Source organism: Chrysoperla carnea (genome assembly GCF_905475395.1).
Source record: "Chrysoperla carnea chromosome X unlocalized genomic scaffold, inChrCarn1.1 SUPER_X_unloc_70, whole genome shotgun sequence".
Lineage (NCBI taxonomy): Eukaryota > Metazoa > Arthropoda > Insecta > Neuroptera > Chrysopidae > Chrysoperla > Chrysoperla carnea.
The window spans coordinates 21,757-35,721 of NW_025408201.1; the positions used below are offsets into that span (position 1 = coordinate 21,757).

The 13,965-nt window shown below is 24.7% G+C and overlaps 2 non-coding genes across 2 annotated transcripts; both read right to left on the bottom strand.

Moving 5' to 3' along the window:
- Positions 1-1,509: 1,509 nt before the first annotated feature.
- On the bottom strand, positions 1,510-1,628 carry LOC123304615. Its single transcript, XR_006536618.1, has one exon. It is a non-coding gene; the product is annotated as a 5S ribosomal RNA (ribosomal RNA).
- A 6,366-nt stretch (positions 1,629-7,994) lies between these two features.
- On the bottom strand, positions 7,995-8,113 carry LOC123304617. Its single transcript, XR_006536619.1, has one exon. It is a non-coding gene; the product is annotated as a 5S ribosomal RNA (ribosomal RNA).
- Between the last annotated feature and the right edge of the window lie 5,852 nt (positions 8,114-13,965).

The window sequence follows — 13,965 nt, forward strand, 5'->3', positions numbered from 1 at the left end:
TTTCTTAACCTCCAAAACCATACAAAGTACGACCTTGTCGTTTTAATGCATATACAACATCCATAGCTGTAACTGTTTTACGTTTTGCGTGTTCAGTATATGTAACAGCATCCCGAATAACATTTTCAAGGAATACTTTAAGTACACCACGTGTTTCTTCATAAATTAAACCAGAGATACGTTTTACTCCACCTCGTCGTGCTAAACGACGAATTGCAGGTTTTGTAATACCTTGGATATTATCACGCAAAACTTTTCTATGACGTTTTGCACCCCCTTTTCCAAGACCCTTTCCACCTTTTCCTCTGCCAGTCATTTTAATAAAAAATTATTTACAATATTTTAACGAACGGATAACACGTGTGTTAACCTCACAAGTATTGTAATGTATGTGAGCGCCGGTACAATTGTGCCTTTTTATATAAAGCATTAAAGATTTTTTAAGCCACGCCTATACAATTTGATTAGTCCATACTCTGATAGCTATCCAATAGGATATGACAACAAAAATTTTGAAATTTCATATAAATATAAATACAACACATTTATTTCGCATTTAAACATTTGACTTTGAAGTATCAAATTGTCGAATATAATTTTTAAAATTGTGTGTTTTTTTGTAAAAACATTATTATTTGAAAATGGCTAGAACCAAGCAAACTGCACGTAAATCAACTGGTGGTAAAGCACCAAGAAAACAATTAGCAACGAAAGCTGCACGTAAAAGTGCACCAGCAACTGGTGGAGTAAAAAAACCACACAGATATCGTCCTGGTACAGTAGCTTTACGAGAAATTCGTCGTTATCAAAAAAGTACTGAATTGTTAATTCGTAAATTACCATTCCAACGTTTAGTACGTGAAATTGCACAAGATTTTAAAACCGATTTACGTTTTCAAAGTTCAGCTGTTATGGCATTACAAGAAGCTAGTGAAGCCTATTTAGTAGGTTTATTTGAAGATACCAATTTATGCGCAATTCATGCAAAGCGTGTTACAATTATGCCTAAGGATATACAATTGGCAAGACGTATTCGTGGAGAACGTGCATAAGCGTTTTAAATGACAATTTAAAAAAAAAAAAACAAATAAGAAATATTTTCGGTCCTATATATAGGACCACCATATATTATTAAATAAGAGTATATTATTTTTATTAAAAAATATATATATATATATATATATATATATATATATATAAATATAAATTATTGAAATAAAATTAAACATTATTAAAATTTTGTTATAATTATAAGCGATTGCTATTTCTAAAAATAAATAAATTTCATAAAATTTATATTATTTTATATTCATTTGAAATATTAAAAAAACTTCTCGCTTTAAAGTAACCATGATATGAGTTATAAATGCAATAAAATTTTATACAAAAAATAATATTTATTTGTTGATGAATAATATAAAAGGTTTACATTTCTAAATAACATATATTTATATATGGTGTGTAAAAAAAAAGAAAAGAAGAAAAATAATTTATATTTTTAATATAAAAAGGCAACCGCACACAGTGTTCCCAAGCGGTCACCCATCCAAGTACTGACTGTGCCCAATGTTGCTTAACTTCGGTGATCGGACGAGAACCGGTGTTTTCAACGTGGTATGGCTGTTGCCAGTAATAAATGAAAATTTTTACAAATATATATTTTTCATAAATATCATTAATATTAAAGTATATTATTAAAATTTTCAATGAAGTAATCAATTTAAATATATACTTATTTATTATACCATATATTTTAAATAAAAATGCAACCGCACACAGTATTCTCAAGTGGCCACCCATCCGTGGTACTGACTGTGGCAAATGTTTCTAAACTATTATTTTATAAAATATTTATACAAAAAATAATTTACTCTTATCAAATATTAATTTGTGGCCTGTATTAAGGCCTATGTTATTTTCATTTTTTAGCAAAAATAATGAAATATTTCAATATATTATTAAAGTAACAGATCATTTCTTTTTTGGTGCTGCTTTTTTAATTTTTGTAGGAGATGATTTGGCAACAGAAGCTTTCTTAGCTTTTGGTGCTTTCGGTTTACGAGCAGGGCTACTTTTGGCAGCGGATTTTGTACTTTTTGCTGGTTTTGCTTTAACTGGTGCTTTTTTTGATGCCGCTGATGATTTTGCAGTAACTTTTTTAGCAGCAGTTGATGATGATGGAGTCGCTTTTTTTGCTTTAGGCTTTTTGGCTGCCAATGATGTAGTTGTGGCTTTCTTTTCTTTTGGTGCCCGTTTACTTTTAGCACTCTTTGCTGAACCTTTTGCTCCACTTTCTTTTTTGGATACTTTTGATTTAGCTGAAGAATTAGATGAAGCGGAAGCAGCCAATTTGAATGAACCAGATGCACCTTTACCTTTAGTTTGTACCAAGGCTCCCTCAGTTACAGCAGCTTTTAAATATTTTTTAATAAATGGTGAAATTTTATCAGAATCCACTTTATAATTTGCAGCTAAATATTTTTTAATTGCTTGTAATGATGAACCACCACGTTCTTTTAAATTTTTAATTGCGTTAACAACCATTTCTGATGTACGTGGATGTGTTGGTTTTGAATGTTGTTTTGTACGTTTAGCACCAGAAGCTGTTGCTTTTTTTGTTGGTGTTGTAGAAGCAGCAGTAACCGCAGTTGCTGCAACAGCTGTAGAATTTTCTTCGGCCATATTTTTTACTTTATAAAAATAATGTATTTATTATAAATATTTAAATGATAAAATATAATAATTCTATCAAATAAAAAATAAAGGTTTTCAATTATATCATTATTCACAATAATATAAGTCCCTATGTAAGTCAAAGTACCATGTAGAAAACACATAAAAATTAAATAGTATTTCTAATTTACTGTCGTAGTAAACATGATTTATTTTTTCAATTTCTATAATATATAAAATAATAAATTATAAATTTAATAATAATATTTATTTTATAAATTAAAATATATTTAATTTTTTTATTAACAATTATTAATAAACATAGTTTAATATTAATTATTTCAATCATACAAAACAATAATATTTTTAAGGTAAACTTAAAAAGTATATATTTTTATTTTTTATTTAATATCGATTTATTATAAATTATTAGTATATAAATAATTAAAAAATTTAATATATAAATATATATATTATAGTATAAGATTTCATTTTTAGAAAAACTTTTTTTGTCAATAATGAAAACGTATTATTATGAAATGTGTTAATCGAACATTGACAAAATATATTTCATTAGAAAATACTTTTATTTATGCATTAATATCAATAATTAACTATTAAATTAATTTTTTCATAATTATATAAAGAAATTTTATACTGATATAAGTATTTATATATTATAATATTTATTTTAAATATAAAAAAATTTATGACAAAATATATTATTAGAGTATTTGTTGAGATTAATATAAGATTATTTTAAATAAGAATTAATTTATATAATTATTAAAATATTATTAATTTTATGTTATGTAATTTTAATAAAAATAAATAATAATAATAAATATAAAAATTTTTTAACAATTTAAATTTTATATGATCTAAATAATTTTGTTAAGTACGATATGAGAAATCATTGTAAGCTTCGTTAAGAAACTTTGTAATATAAAATAATAATAATAATATTAAATATATAAATAAATAAAATAAATTTGATACATATTTTTGGTTCATTCTGTGTATAAATCAAAGGATACCGAATAATTGGTAACGGATGCGATATATTATAGTATCGAGTATTAAAACATAATATATAAATTTATCTTGTTATTCAAATTTTTTGTTACTTAACTTATGTATTTAGAAAATTTATAATATTATTTATATAATTGACATAAAATCTTATAAATTGAAATTTTATTAATATGTATCAAAAGAAGAGAGTAACGTATTGATATAATATCAAAGGATACTGATTATTTAAATAACGAATACGTCATATATTGTTTGTGTAACAAAGTTCACTTGGCCATCTAGTTGAAAATAACATTTTCAATAGAAAGTTTATATGCTTTTTTTTTTCTTTAATTATTAAAAAAATAAATTGAAATTTAATTCAATCAAATTTTATAATAATTTTTAAAAAATTTTTCCTTTTAAAAAATATTTTGTGATGTTGTGATAATATGTATTAATACAAGTGCATCCTGATACTTTTATCTCTAGTAAAGGTATGAGTATCATGAACAGTTTTGTTATCTAATGATATTATTTTGATAATATTTTGTGTATATTCTTATAATATTTTGTCTAAATATCATCATAATACAATATTATTTTGATAATATTTTATGAATATTCTTATAATATGTTACCTAAATGTCATCATAATATGATGAATTATTTCCATAATAACATATAAAAAAGAAAAAAAAAAAAAAGAATCATTAATTTATAATTATTTAAATTGATTCTTTAAAAAAATATTATAATATATTATTTATAAAAATAATTTTTACTCTTATTTTAAATAAATTTGTGGCCTTTTATTAAAAGGCCTATGATCGATGTATTATTATTATAAAAATTAATGCAATGTTTTTAATTTATGCTTTCTTTTCAGTTTTCTTTGGTAATAACACTGCTTGAATGTTTGGTAATACACCACCTTGAGCAATTGTTACACCAGATAATAATTTATTTAATTCTTCATCATTACGAATTGCCAATTGTAAATGACGTGGAATGATACGTGTTTTTTTGTTATCACGGGCAGCATTACCAGCTAACTCGAGAACTTCTGCAGCCAAATATTCCATAACAGCAGCCAAATATACTGGGGCACCAGCACCTACTCGTTCAGCATAATTTCCTTTTCGTAATAATCTGTGAATTCTTCCAACAGGAAATTGTAATCCTGCTCGGCTTGATCTTGACTTTGCCTTTCCCTTTACTTTACCACCTTTACCTCGTCCAGACATAGCGAATAAATTTATTTAATTAATATTTTTTTTTGTAAATATAATCACACAGATGTGTACGTTACGGGGATTGTAACATAAATGTTTAAAATGTTATTTGGGTATTTTAATTTATAATATTTATAAAATATAAAACTTTAAAAATAAACCAATCACCTTATAGTATTATTTTCAGCCAATCAGAGAGTAGTATTCATTTTTATTGTTATATCCATCTTCGCGTATATAATACGCTAGTTGTATACACGACACGCTCATACATATACTGACTGGTGTTCTGTAACTATCTGTGTATATTAATTGTTTGTAACAATGCCACCAAAAACAAGTGGAAAAGCAGCAAAAAAAGCTGGCAAAGCTCAAAAAAATATATCAAAGAGTGATAAGAAAAAGAAGAGGAAGCGCAAGGAATCATATGCAATTTACATTTACAAAGTATTAAAACAAGTGCATCCTGATACTGGTATCTCTAGTAAAGCTATGAGTATCATGAACAGTTTTGTTAATGATATTTTTGAACGTATTGCTGCTGAAGCATCACGTTTAGCACATTATAATAAACGTTCAACAATCACAAGTCGGGAAATTCAAACCGCAGTTCGATTATTATTACCTGGTGAATTGGCAAAGCACGCTGTTAGTGAAGGTACTAAAGCTGTTACAAAATATACAAGTTCAAAATAAATAAATCGAAAATATTATTTAATTGATAACATAAAAATACATCAACATATAAAAATGGCTCTCTTTTTAAGAGAGCCATCAAATTTTTTAAATAAGAGTAAATTATTTTTATATATACAAAAAAATTAAATAAACAATTATTAATATCATATTTAATATAAAATTTTATATATTAATAGCTTGAATATATCTATTATTAGTATATCAATATTATTAATTTTAAATATAATAAAGGATATCGCGGAATATATATCGTAAATCAATGTAATGCATTTGCATTACATTACCTTTATTATTTTCATTTTACATTTACTACTTGTTTATGTACGCTTATAATTATTAGAAAAATATTTTTAATAATTTTAAAAAATAAATGAAATAATAAAAATTTAATAATAAATTATTTATTGAAAGTATAAAAAATGGTATAGCAAAATCTTTATTTTCTTTGATTAAGGCGAAATGTTTTATTAGTTATAAATTCGATAATCTCCTATCGATACTTGTTACTCTTAACTTGTATATATAAAAAATATAATAGTATATTAATTTATAATAAAATTTTTTCAAAAATTCAATAAGTTATTGTAAAATAAAATAGATAATATACAAATTATAATTTATTATTGCAGATATATTACAATAAAAAAAAAAAATAAAAATATTTGGTAATGTATGTTATAAACAAAATAATTTGTTGTAAACAAATTATATAATATGTTATATTTATTAACAAATTTATTTACTCTTATATAAATAAAATTAGTGGCTTCCCAAAAAGGAAAGCCTGTTTAAATTTATCGGATGTATTAAATATTCTTTAATAAATTTACTAAATATTTTAAGTAAATTATTATATTTTCTTAACCTCCAAAACCATACAAAGTACGACCTTGTCGTTTTAATGCATATACAACATCCATAGCTGTAACTGTTTTACGTTTTGCGTGTTCAGTATATGTAACAGCATCCCGAATAACATTTTCAAGGAATACTTTAAGTACACCACGTGTTTCTTCATAAATTAAACCAGAGATACGTTTTACTCCACCTCGTCGTGCTAAACGACGAATTGCAGGTTTTGTAATACCTTGGATATTATCACGCAAAACTTTTCTATGACGTTTTGCACCCCCTTTTCCAAGACCCTTTCCACCTTTTCCTCTGCCAGTCATTTTAATAAAAAATTATTTACAATATTTTAACGAACGGATAACACGTGTGTTAACCTCACAAGTATTGTAATGTATGTGAGCGCCGGTACAATTGTGCCTTTTTATATAAAGCATTAAAGATTTTTTAAGCCACGCCTATACAATTTGATTAGTCCATACTCTGATAGCTATCCAATAGGATATGACAACAAAAATTTTGAAATTTCATATAAATATAAATACAACACATTTATTTCGCATTTAAACATTTGACTTTGTAGTATCAAATTGTCGAATATAATTTTTAAAATTGTGTGTTTTTTTGTAAAAACATTATTATTTGAAAATGGCTAGAACCAAGCAAACTGCACGTAAATCAACTGGTGGTAAAGCACCAAGAAAACAATTAGCAACGAAAGCTGCACGTAAAAGTGCACCAGCAACTGGTGGAGTAAAAAAACCACACAGATATCGTCCTGGTACAGTAGCTTTACGAGAAATTCGTCGTTATCAAAAAAGTACTGAATTGTTAATTCGTAAATTACCATTCCAACGTTTAGTACGTGAAATTGCACAAGATTTTAAAACCGATTTACGTTTTCAAAGTTCAGCTGTTATGGCATTACAAGAAGCTAGTGAAGCCTATTTAGTAGGTTTATTTGAAGATACCAATTTATGCGCAATTCATGCAAAGCGTGTTACAATTATGCCTAAGGATATACAATTGGCAAGACGTATTCGTGGAGAACGTGCATAAGCGTTTTAAATGACAATTTAAAAAAAAAAAAACAAATAAGAAATATTTTCGGTCCTATATATAGGACCAACATATATTATTAAATAAGAGTATATTATTTTTATTAAAAAATATATATATATATATATATATATATATATATATATATATATATAAATATAAATTATTGAAATAAAATTAAACATTATTAAAATTTTGTTATAATTATAAGCGATTGCTATTTCTAAAAATAAATAAATTTCATAAAATTTATATTATTTTATATTCATTTGAAATATTAAAAAAACTTCTCGCTTTAAAGTAACCATGATATGAGTTATAAATGCAATAAAATTTTATACAAAAAATAATATTTATTTGTTGATGAATAATATAAAAGGTTTACATTTCTAAATAACATATATTTATATATGGTGTGTAAAAAAAAAGAAAAGAAGAAAAATAATTTATATTTTTAATATAAAAAGGCAACCGCACACAGTGTTCCCAAGCGGTCACCCATCCAAGTACTGACTGTGCCCAATGTTGCTTAACTTCGGTGATCGGACGAGAACCGGTGTTTTCAACGTGGTATGGCTGTTGCCAGTAATAAATGAAAATTTTTACAAATATATATTTTTCATAAATATCATTAATATTAAAGTATATTATTAAAATTTTCAATGAAGTAATCAATTTAAATATATACTTATTTATTATACCATATATTTTAAATAAAAATGCAACCGCACACAGTATTCTCAAGTGGCCACCCATCCGTGGTACTGACTGTGGCAAATGTTTCTAAACTATTATTTTATAAAATATTTATACAAAAAATAATTTACTCTTATCAAATATTAATTTGTGGCCTGTATTAAGGCCTATGTTATTTTCATTTTTTAGCAAAAATAATGAAATATTTCAATATATTATTAAAGTAACAGATCATTTCTTTTTTGGTGCTGCTTTTTTAATTTTTGTAGGAGATGATTTGGCAACAGAAGCTTTCTTAGCTTTTGGTGCTTTCGGTTTACGAGCAGGGCTACTTTTGGCAGCGGATTTTGTACTTTTTGCTGGTTTTGCTTTAACTGGTGCTTTTTTTGATGCCGCTGATGATTTTGCAGTAACTTTTTTAGCAGCAGTTGATGATGATGGAGTCGCTTTTTTTGCTTTAGGCTTTTTGGCTGCCAATGATGTAGTTGTGGCTTTCTTTTCTTTTGGTGCCCGTTTACTTTTAGCACTCTTTGCTGAACCTTTTGCTCCACTTTCTTTTTTGGATACTTTTGATTTAGCTGAAGAATTAGATGAAGCGGAAGCAGCCAATTTGAATGAACCAGATGCACCTTTACCTTTAGTTTGTACCAAGGCTCCCTCAGTTACAGCAGCTTTTAAATATTTTTTAATAAATGGTGAAATTTTATCAGAATCCACTTTATAATTTGCAGCTAAATATTTTTTAATTGCTTGTAATGATGAACCACCACGTTCTTTTAAATTTTTAATTGCGTTAACAACCATTTCTGATGTACGTGGATGTGTTGGTTTTGAATGTTGTTTTGTACGTTTAGCACCAGAAGCTGTTGCTTTTTTTGTTGGTGTTGTAGAAGCAGCAGTAACCGCAGTTGCTGCAACAGCTGTAGAATTTTCTTCGGCCATATTTTTTACTTTATAAAAATAATGTATTTATTATAAATATTTAAATGATAAAATATAATAATTCTATCAAATAAAAAATAAAGGTTTTCAATTATATCATTATTCACAATAATATAAGTCCCTATGTAAGTCAAAGTACCATGTAGAAAACACATAAAAATTAAATAGTATTTCTAATTTACTGTCGTAGTAAACATGATTTATTTTTTCAATTTCTATAATATATAAAATAATAAATTATAAATTTAATAATAATATTTATTTTATAAATTAAAATATATTTAATTTTTTTATTAACAATTATTAATAAACATAGTTTAATATTAATTATTTCAATCATACAAAACAATAATATTTTTAAGGTAAACTTAAAAAGTATATATTTTTATTTTTTATTTAATATCGATTTATTATAAATTATTAGTATATAAATAATTAAAAAATTTAATATATAAATATATATATTATAGTATAAGATTTCATTTTTAGAAAAACTTTTTTTGTCAATAATGAAAACGTATTATTATGAAATGTGTTAATCGAACATTGACAAAATATATTTCATTAGAAAATACTTTTATTTATGCATTAATATCAATAATTAACTATTAAATTAATTTTTTCATAATTATATAAAGAAATTTTATACTGATATAAGTATTTATATATTATAATATTTATTTTAAATATAAAAAAATTTATGACAAAATATATTATTAGAGTATTTGTTGAGATTAATATAAGATTATTTTAAATAAGAATTAATTTATATAATTATTAAAATATTATTAATTTTATGTTATGTAATTTTAATAAAAATAAATAATAATAATAAATATAAAAATTTTTTAACAATTTAAATTTTATATGATCTAAATAATTTTGTTAAGTACGATATGAGAAATCATTGTAAGCTTCGTTAAGAAACTTTGTAATATAAAATAATAATAATAATATTAAATATATAAATAAATAAAATAAATTTGATACATATTTTTGGTTCATTCTGTGTATAAATCAAAGGATACCGAATAATTGGTAACGGATGCGATATATTATAGTATCGAGTATTAAAACATAATATATAAATTTATCTTGTTATTCAAATTTTTTGTTACTTAACTTATGTATTTAGAAAATTTATAATATTATTTATATAATTGACATAAAATCTTATAAATTGAAATTTTATTAATATGTATCAAAAGAAGAGAGTAACGTATTGATATAATATCAAAGGATACTGATTATTTAAATAACGAATACGTCATATATTGTTTGTGTAACAAAGTTCACTTGGCCATCTAGTTGAAAATAACATTTTCAATAGAAAGTTTATATGCTTTTTTTTTTCTTTAATTATTAAAAAAATAAATTGAAATTTAATTCAATCAAATTTTATAATAATTTTTAAAAAATTTTTCCTTTTAAAAAATATTTTGTGATGTTGTGATAATATGTATTAATACAAGTGCATCCTGATACTTTTATCTCTAGTAAAGGTATGAGTATCATGAACAGTTTTGTTATCTAATGATATTATTTTGATAATATTTTGTGTATATTCTTATAATATTTTGTCTAAATATCATCATAATACAATATTATTTTGATAATATTTTATGAATATTCTTATAATATGTTACCTAAATGTCATCATAATATGATGAATTATTTCCATAATAACATATAAAAAAGAAAAAAAAAAAAAAGAATCATTAATTTATAATTATTTAAATTGATTCTTTAAAAAAATATTATAATATATTATTTATAAAAATAATTTTTACTCTTATTTTAAATAAATTTGTGGCCTTTTATTAAAAGGCCTATGATCGATGTATTATTATTATAAAAATTAATGCAATGTTTTTAATTTATGCTTTCTTTTCAGTTTTCTTTGGTAATAACACTGCTTGAATGTTTGGTAATACACCACCTTGAGCAATTGTTACACCAGATAATAATTTATTTAATTCTTCATCATTACGAATTGCCAATTGTAAATGACGTGGAATGATACGTGTTTTTTTGTTATCACGGGCAGCATTACCAGCTAACTCGAGAACTTCTGCAGCCAAATATTCCATAACAGCAGCCAAATATACTGGGGCACCAGCACCTACTCGTTCAGCATAATTTCCTTTTCGTAATAATCTGTGAATTCTTCCAACAGGAAATTGTAATCCTGCTCGGCTTGATCTTGACTTTGCCTTTCCCTTTACTTTACCACCTTTACCTCGTCCAGACATAGCGAATAAATTTATTTAATTAATATTTTTTTTTGTAAATATAATCACACAGATGTGTACGTTACGGGGATTGTAACATAAATGTTTAAAATGTTATTTGGGTATTTTAATTTATAATATTTATAAAATATAAAACTTTAAAAATAAACCAATCACCTTATAGTATTATTTTCAGCCAATCAGAGAGTAGTATTCATTTTTATTGTTATATCCATCTTCGCGTATATAATACGCTAGTTGTATACACGACACGCTCATACATATACTGACTGGTGTTCTGTAACTATCTGTGTATATTAATTGTTTGTAACAATGCCACCAAAAACAAGTGGAAAAGCAGCAAAAAAAGCTGGCAAAGCTCAAAAAAATATATCAAAGAGTGATAAGAAAAAGAAGAGGAAGCGCAAGGAATCATATGCAATTTACATTTACAAAGTATTAAAACAAGTGCATCCTGATACTGGTATCTCTAGTAAAGCTATGAGTATCATGAACAGTTTTGTTAATGATATTTTTGAACGTATTGCTGCTGAAGCATCACGTTTAGCACATTATAATAAACGTTCAACAATCACAAGTCGGGAAATTCAAACCGCAGTTCGATTATTATTACCTGGTGAATTGGCAAAGCACGCTGTTAGTGAAGGTACTAAAGCTGTTACAAAATATACAAGTTCAAAATAAATAAATCGAAAATATTATTTAATTGATAACATAAAAATACATCAACATATAAAAACGGCTCTCTTTTTAAGAGAGCCATCAAATTTTTTAAATAAGAGTAAATTATTTTTATATATACAAAAAAAATTAAATAAACAATTATTAATATCATATTTAATATAAAATTTTATATATTAATAGCTTGAATATATCTATTATTAGTATATCAATATTATTAATTTTAAATATAATAAAGGATATCGCGGAATATATATCGTAAATCAGTGTAATGCAAATGCATTACATTACCTTTATTATTTTCATTTTACATTTACTACTTGTTTATGTACGCTTATAATTATTAGAAAAATATTTTTAATAATTTTAAAAAATAAATGAAATAATAAAAATTTAATAATAAATTATTTATTGAAAGTATAAAAAATGGTATAGCAAAATCTTTATTTTCTTTGATTAAGGCGAAATGTTTTATTAGTTATAAATTCGATAATCTCCTATCGATACTTGTTACTCTTAACTTGTATATATAAAAAATATAATAGTATATTAATTTATAATAAAATTTTTCAAAAATTCAATAAGTTATTGTAAAATAAAATAGATAATATACAAATTATAATTTATTATTGCAGATATATTACAATAAAAAAAAAAAATAAAAATATTTGGTAATGTATGTTATAAACAAAATAATTTGTTGTAAACAAATTATATAATATGTTATATTTATTAACAAATTTTATTTACTCTTATATAAATAAAATTAGTGGCTTCCCAAAAAGGAAAGCCTGTTTAAATTTATCGGATGTATTAAATATTCTTTAATAAATTTACTAAATATTTTAAGTAAATTATTATATTTTCTTAACCTCCAAAACCATACAAAGTACGACCTTGTCGTTTTAATGCATATACAACATCCATAGCTGTAACTGTTTTACGTTTTGCGTGTTCAGTATATGTAACAGCATCCCGAATAACATTTTCAAGGAATACTTTAAGTACACACGTGTTTCTTCATAAATTAAACCAGAGATACGTTTTACTCCACCTCGTCGTGCTAAACGACGAATTGCAGGTTTTGTAATACCTTGGATATTATCACGCAAAACTTTTCTATGACGTTTTGCACCCCCTTTTCCAAGACCCTTTCCACCTTTTCCTCTGCCAGTCATTTTAATAAAAAATTATTTACAATATTTTAACGAACGGATAACACGTGTGTTAACCTCACAAGTATTGTAATGTATGTGAGCGCCGGTACAATTGTGCCTTTTTATATAAAGCATTAAAGATTTTTAAGCCACGCCTATACAATTTGATTAGTCCATACTCTGATAGCTATCCAATAGGATATGACAACAAAAATTTTGAAATTTCATATAAATATAAATACAACACATTTATTTCGCATTTAAACATTTGACTTTGTAGTATCAAATTGTCGAATATAATTTTTAAAATTGTGTGTTTTTTTGTAAAAACATTATTATTTGAAAATGGCTAGAACCAAGCAAACTGCACGTAAATCAACTGGTGGTAAAGCACCAAGAAAACAATTAGCAACGAAAGCTGCACGTAAAAGTGCACCAGCAACTGGTGGAGTAAAAAAAACCACACAGATATCGTCCTGGTACAGTAGCTTTACGAGAAATTCGTCGTTATCAAAAAAGTACTGAATTGTTAATTCGTAAATTACCATTCCAACGTTTAGTACGTGAAATTGCACAAGATTTTAAAACCGATTTACGTTTTCAAAGTTCAGCTGTTATGGCATTACAAGAAGCTAGTGAAGCCTATTTAGTAGGTTTATTTGAAGATACCAATTTATGCGCAATTCATGCAAAGCGTGTTACAATTAT